Below are 7,785 nucleotides of genomic sequence, written 5' to 3'. Positions count from 1 at the left end.
CAAGGTCTTAGTCTGGGTGAGCTCTGTGGGTGAATTCATTCTGCACAGAAGGAACCTCTCTGGCAAAGTAGATAGTTAGGGAACAGGTCCTCTTGTACTAAGAGAAATTTCATCCCCTAAATCGGCATGCATGTAGGAGGAATGGTGTCCTATGAACGGACAACTTCTGCATGGTTGGAATCAAAAAAATTGCAGCTACCATCCACTGCACCTCTCACCTTTTGTCATCCTTCCTGAACACTCAGGACAAAAGTCACTGAGCAATCCTAGATTTTCGTGATCTTCCTGGACGACGCACATGTTTCCAGGTGCATCCTCTTTCATGGTCAGTGTATACTGAGCTTCCGCTCATGAGCTCTGCTGCAATGGTGTCAGCCCCTGGTTTGAGAAGCTGGGCTTTGCATGGACAGTAGGAGACAAATCTAGTCCTTCCCCTCTCTGCTTTTACAGAAGCAGGGAGGGGCAGCCCCTCTAAGACGAATGATGGGCAGGTTGATACCATCCAGGACCACATCCAGGCTGAAGGTAATCACCAGATTAAGACAGTTTGCCTCCTGCATTTATACTCTTATGCAGTTCAGTAATCTTCCCATTTTTTGCTTGAGGTATCTTCTATCATAGACTTGCTCCTCTTTTAGCACTTATAGTCTGTTCTGAAACCTGAAACCCTGAGCATCATCTGTATCACAAGTAATGAAAGTTCTCTATGGGGTAGGATAAATCCTTATAGCAATGTCAGGTTTATGCTTCTTCCCAAGACAGGGGGCAATATTCAAATGAGTGAGGTAAGAGTGTGGCAGAATTTTAAGAACCTCTGTTTGGAAGATCCCACACAGATACAGAAGTGCTTCTCTTCTGTCAGTATATGTAGCAGGAGTTTTGCAGAGAGAGGAACAGACTGCAGGCTTTCAGAATGAATGTTTCCGAATCTAGTCTGTATGAACCTGTTACTGATTGTAATGATATTTCTGAATTAGTTTTTATTCCTTCCCCAGTTCAGAGACCCAACACAGAAGTGACCTCACAGCAGATAGTTTCTTCAACCAATGCTAAAAAATTTTGGCTGTTATGACAGCTCCTACCAAGGCCAAGATTCAATGCAGATGGAGGCAGCATATATGGGGAAGAGATTTACATGGACATTAGTTCTCTACATAAATCTGTCTCCCTCCTGAAAAACAGCTGTGAGCTCCACAGACCCAGGATAGCTATAAGACACTGGGGGTGGAAGATTTATTATTTCTTTTAATACTTTAGCAATGATGTTATTTATCTGCAAATGACAGACCTCTTGGAGGCAAGGATTTCATGTTCAAACAGACTGCTATTTGAAGTAGCCTAAAAAGTTTGCAATCAGCTACGCAAATAAGAGGAGAGAAAAGTTTGCTCAGGAACAGCAGTAATCCATTAAGAGTAAACCAAAATGCATTCTGACAAGGAGCTGCCCCTCTGAGTTCAGCTACTACAGTCAACGCAGCAGATTGATAACCTCTGTTTTCCCCTCCAGAAAGCCTCTGTTTTACTCATGCTAGTGCCAAGGAGGAACAGAAGGCATTAACTGAGAAGCAAGTGAGGTCAAAGATGAGTCTTCTGAACGAGCCCAATGGTCAAACTGTGCCGCAAGCTAAATCCAGGTTAGTGCAACAGATGCCTCGGACTACAGCACTTTTTTGTGTTGCTGTTCAGGCAGTCAAAGCCTAAGGCCTCTGCTGAGGAACAGACAGTGCAGGATTGCTTATACCTCCATCATACTAATTATTTTTGCGCAGCTACTACAGAAAACATCTGCCTTGCAGTGACAGTCCAGGTTGTCACATCATCAGGCAAGGCATCAGGAAAATGCAGCTTTCCTCTCAACCTCTAAGCACCTCAGAGACGGAAGTAGACAAGTTCAGTCAGAAGAAAAGCTACCATCTTGTAATGATGAGTGTTACAGTGTTGGCCTGTGGATTTTCCACCATTAGTGAAAGGAGGCAGCAGGAAAGGCTTGTCTTTGTGTTGGAGGAACAAGAAAAGCACTGTGTGAGAGGGGATGCAGCAGATGGTGGGAGCGAGAACAGAGGCGCTGTAAAACATGGGAGATGCTCTGCTCTGCTGGATGCTGTACCCAGTTCTCAAACAGTTACATAAAGAGACAGCCGTGTACACTCACAGCCAGCATCAAACGTGCTCCTGGGACAGGCTTTTGCCCAGCTGAGCCTCCTGCAGGGCAGGGCTCAGGCATTTGCCCCAGCAAGATTTCCTTTCTTGGCTCTGCTGCCCCAAAACACAGATGCACCAGCTGCTATACAAGCAAAGCCCTCTTCAAGATTGGCCTCATCTACATTCAAAGCCAGACTTGGACAATGCTTTATTGGGATTGCATTAAACTGTTTACTTTTTCTTCTAATCTGTCAGAAGGCTTTGCCAAGGTATCTTCTAATGCAGCAGAAATGCCTGTTATTCTTAGACCTTACTAGTGTCCTTAGCCCCTGTAAATTACAGAAAGGGTGAGCAACACAGTGTGTGCATTATATTCTAAAGAGGCTTTTTATTACTGCAGTGCCAAGCTAGGAGAGAGCATGAAAAGAGCAAAGCAGGCAGTGACTATTATTTGCGTTGCTGTGCTCTTCAAGGCTTGAAAAACGTTGCTCTGAGCTGTTGTCAGATGACCCCTGCTTTCAGTGAGGCTAGATGGGTATTCCCTAGTATAGGGCTGCTGGGCTGAATCCAGCCCTGGGTCTTTGCGAACACAGCTGCTGTGAAGAGTGACATGCAGCTTTTTTCTACATAAGAATATCAAGACAGGAGCAGCTTGAAAAAAAATAGGTCAGAGTATGTCTATTTTAAGTATTCATCAAGAAATAAAGAGGTGCATCTTGGTTTATCTGGTTTTCATTTCAACATTTGTGAGGAGTGTCGCAGTGATGGTGCCAGAGCTGAATTGTCAGCCTCAGCTCCAGGGCACCTGTACAGCGTGAGGCCACCCTGGGCCACACCGGTGCTGCTCACAGCCCAGCTGCTTGCAGGCCCCTGAACCCAGAGCTCCTGTTTCCTGGGAAGTCACGACACTCTTAGGAAAATGTTTGCATTTTACAGGGGTTTTTTTTGCTTTTAGTTTTTGCTTTGTTGATGCTAAATACCTGCCAAGCTGTTCTGGAATAAAATAAAGCACAGTATTAGAACAATTCGCTAATAGTAAAATCCTATTAACTCTGTATTTTCTCACCATACAAAGGCTAGTCATGGGATTCTCAGTAACAGTAGTTTCATTCTGCAAAGCAGATCTTACTTTACATTCTTGGGGGCAGACACTCAGTTGATGTAAGTAAGCATATCTCCAAGTTGTAGCTACCCTGATTTATACTAGCTGCAATGTTGACCCTTGTTTATTGCACACATTACAATTCTCTGGAATGTCTCTTGCTGCAATAAAAAAACATTTTCTGGTGGTAAAAGGTCAGTAAACAGATCTGAGAAGAAACAATCTCTTTGTGGTTATGGTTATGCTTTAAGAATGATTTTGTCCTTCAACAAACGTAACACTATTGGTCTCCCTAGGAGGTTTGAGTAAAAATGCATCTGCACGATGACTACAAATAAAAAAATACAGTAAATGGTCTCCACTTCTAAGCACAATTGTTATTCCTGACTTTAAATCTGTCTATCTGCATGCAATTTGTCCTCCTAGAAGCTGCTGATGATTACTTGATGATTACTTATCTTTTTCACTCCTGGCTTACAAGTCTGTCCCCAGGGCAATGCCTGTTAATTTCTAATTTAGCCTGGTTTAACTAGCCCGGTTGTTCAGCAACCCTTAGACAGACAGAACTGTATTTCTGGACTTGCTTTTCCTCAAGTCAGCTTCTACCAGGCTGCAGGTGAAGAGCTTGTAATCATTTTAGTGCAATATCAATATACGAGTCTACATCTGCATCCTTCCTGGAGTTGGATGGTTTGGTAGGGGAAGACGTGTCCCTTGTGGCAAGACAGGAGCGATCAGCCACTTCAGTTTGTACAGAACGCTCATCTTCCTAGCCTGAACTGGTCTAGTTTTTCATAGAGCAGTGTCTTTGTTTCAGCCTCATTTGCTTTTCTCATGAGAAATGCTGAACCAACTGTCTGGGGACCATAGACTTGTGTCTCCCCACAACAGGCAGCAGCAGGCAAGCACCCTTGGCCTGGAGGGTTTGTCCTGAGGCCAGCCAGTGTGGTCCACCTTCCAGAGCGTTGTGAGGAGCTATGCAACAGCCTATGGCAGTGACAGGCAGTCGAGGAGGAGGCCAGCAGTACACTTGAGCTGCTCTGGGCATTGGGATACTCACTCCCTTCAGTGTCTCCTCTTCACCTGCCAGGATGCTCTCTTCCATTTATGTCCCATTCACCCAGAGACACATGTGGGAGAGGCTTGGACACAGACTGTGCAAATACCAGATACTGTCCCATAAACCTGCATCTGCCCAACCAAGTAAACACTACGATGCAATTCTGTGTTCCTTCCATCCTTTGTGCCCATCCAGTTTGAGCACCAGTGCCTTTTTACACAGCTCAGTGCCTGCTCCAGACCTATGGAAGCCATGAATGCAAGTGCCTGTCAGGCAGTTCACTATCCGATGATCTCAGTCTTTGGAGCAGGACTGTCATTTTACTTGACTGGAGGCTATTTCCCTTACTCTGACTCTTACTAGTGAGGATTTCCAGTAATGACCAAAAATTTCTTGTAACACTACCAAGGGGGCAGCAGAAGCAGACCCTTTGAGGGGCACAGACATATATAGTCATTAGTCTTCAGAGAGAAGACAGCTAAAACCAGCAGCAGACATTACTGCTTCAGATTTCCTCCCTGGATTTCTAACCTGATGGTACATAATGAAAAGAGACTTTGTAAAATAGAAGGAAAATAATTAGATCCTTTAATTTTTTGCATCTAAATTGATGAGGACGCTATAAACAAATATTAGTCTAAGAACTCCACAGACATCTGCAATTTCAGAGACACTTCAGATTTTACAAATCACAGAATCTACTCTGGATATTCATTGGAAGTATTAGCATTGATTTCTTACTAAACCACCATCTAGTTGCATAAGGGAATAAATTTACTATTATCTTTCCCTGTTTTGGGTTGTAGTCCTTCCATCATGCTGCATAGAGGCATGATTTATTTGTCCTTATAGGAACTCATAATTAAAGTACAGATTGATTACACAACGACTGACATAGCTGCAGACTGTGCATTGCAAGTAGGTTTTGAACCTAGGGAGTATGACACAGCTGAGACTACATATGGTTTAGTGTTATGTGGAAGGAATTTACAGAAGATACTTGGAAGCAGAGATCAGATTAAAAGAGAGAATTATTATTTTTGCTTGCCTAAATATGAACATAAATAAGGCTGTACATAGATTTTCCACATTAGTGGAGGAAAAGAATTATGAACACTTCCTCTAAGCTATTAACACTATTAAATGTTCACTTGACATGTGAAAAGCTTTATTCTGTGATTTAAAAAATAATGGCATCATTATTAGGCCAAACTGACCTGTATTTCTTTAAATGTTTACCACATGCATGGAAAATAATTAGAGCACAATTGAACATGGAACATTCAATTGACATATAAATAGTTCTGAATTACCTCTTTGGGGTAAAGTTTAAAAAAATACCAAAGAGTGTAATCAATTTGACAGCAGGAGTAGCCCATCAATAAAGCAGACATAGTATTCATTCAGGCACTGCAAACACATTTGAATGTGGAAACATAATTCAGCCACAGGCTTCCAAGAAATGCTTACACAGAATGGGGAGAAAATGGCTGTAAAATTTCAGCTACCTTGATGGTCTTTTTATTAACTGAGAAAGTAACCTGAATCTGTTTTGCCTGCAGATCTGGATTTACTTGTGTCATAAGGATGGAAAGCCTTTCCTGGGAGTTATTAAAAAAAAAAATTTGGAGGCTGAATTCAGTCCTTTTCCTGTCCAACACTCACTGAGACTTTATTAGCCAGCAAGCCAGCCACATCTGCTTATAGGGAGCACACCAGAGGAGCATGTGATCCAGCTGTTGCTGTGGTATCTAGTGGGATTTTAAGCGGACAAGGGAAGAAACAGGAGCAAGAACCCCTCCAGCTGACACCTGAGTTAAAGGGACATTGCCAAAAATGATGAGTTGAACATACTTAACCTTTATTTGTCAGGTTTTTCTGAAGGAATTGAGTATTTAATACTCCAGTGAGAATTAAGAGCACCTGGAGCCTCTGGGGGAAAAGGATAACAATAGCAATAATGCCGTCATGCGATTTCTTTTTAAGTGCCTCCTTAATTTAGTGGAAAGACATCTGCTTTAAACTGAGCTCTCAGAACATTCAGTAACCTTAACTCATCATCAGTGCAAGAGGGTAGCCACCTAGTTCATTACAGAAATCAATGTGTAGGTGAGGGCACAATGGCTAGCATCTTTCCTTGTCTCCTCCTCACTCCTGCATACTACAGATAATAGAGACATCAAAATTTTGTTCCCCAGATATTTCCCAAAGCAATACTGCTCACTCTAATGGTCTCATGCTGCATTATGCATACAGCCTATCAGAAAAATAGACATACTGAATGAGGTACACATAAAAATCTGTTTTGGGGACTGTTTTTCCTCCTTTTTCTTCAGACAGAAGTTTTCCAAGAGCTGTAAACTCATAAGCAATGAAATTTCTGTGAGTGTTCAGCTGAGTACAATACACAGTGCCTTGTGAGCCAGCTAGCAATCTGGAGCCTGCAAAGCCTCGGGAGACTGGGCTTTCCCCTTGTTTCTGCTCGTGCTTCCCTTTAGTGGGTTGGTCAGAAATACTGGGATTACTGTTCTGGCTCTGTTGCATGTCTGTGGCCAGCCAGGCTCAGCCCGCGATAGTCAGTTTTGTGAACATGAAAACAATGTACTATGCATGGAGCTCTGGGCCCTGGAAGACATCCATGGATAAGACAGCACCTATTTGAGATGATGTTGTATTTGGTCATAAAGTGGCTGTGAATTCACTGTGAAGTTTTCTGTTTCTGCCATCCCATCCTTGAAATCTCAGGGCTATTTTCTACGCCTGGGCATTAGCCTGCAGCCATCCAACATGCTCGGAGTGGAGAGACTCTGAGGCAAAAGCCCAACAGAGGCCAGAGCGATGAACAGCCATGGAGTCTAGTCTGCTATGTTGCTCTATCCACCTGCCCAGGGGAGGTTATATATCTCCCCACTGAATGCCTGTCCTTCCCCTCTGCCATGGTGTGGCTCTGGGTGACTGTAGTAGTGGGCAGGATAGCCTACAGAACTTGCCTCTGCACGGTGCCCTGGCCAGTTCCTGGGCAACAGTGTGTTAAGGGGTGCCAGTGTCCCCAGGCTGGGTAGAGCTGAGGTTTGGGATTTCACCTAGTTGTGGATGAAGATTCAAGTAAGGTGGATTTTGTCCTGATGCTTTCTCTATTTCTAGCACTAGTTTGGATGACTATAATCTCTGAGAGCTACCACCATGTTCACTGTGTAGCTGCAAAACTACTGTGTGTTCCTTGCAAAGACAGAGAACTAGACATGATGATAATGAGAGAACAATCCATGCTGCGTTGAATGAAAACAATCAAGGGATACGCTTTCCTAACTTGAGCACAGATAGTTTGGTCTGCCAAAGCTAGGAGAGGGCTTAAAAATGTATTTCTGCTTCCTTTTGAATATTATGGACTTCATGAATTAATCAGGAGAATACTTGGTGTAGTAGGTGGAGATATGAGAGGCTGGTTATGTTCAGAAGGAACACAAAATGTTTTGTAAAA

The sequence above is a fragment of the Buceros rhinoceros genome, unplaced genomic scaffold, assembly GCF_000710305.1.
Source record: "Buceros rhinoceros silvestris isolate BGI_N320 unplaced genomic scaffold, ASM71030v1 scaffold6273, whole genome shotgun sequence".
NCBI lineage: Eukaryota > Metazoa > Chordata > Aves > Bucerotiformes > Bucerotidae > Buceros > Buceros rhinoceros.
The sequence above is the reverse complement of the archived record's forward strand: the minus strand, read 5'-3'. Positions refer to the sequence as shown.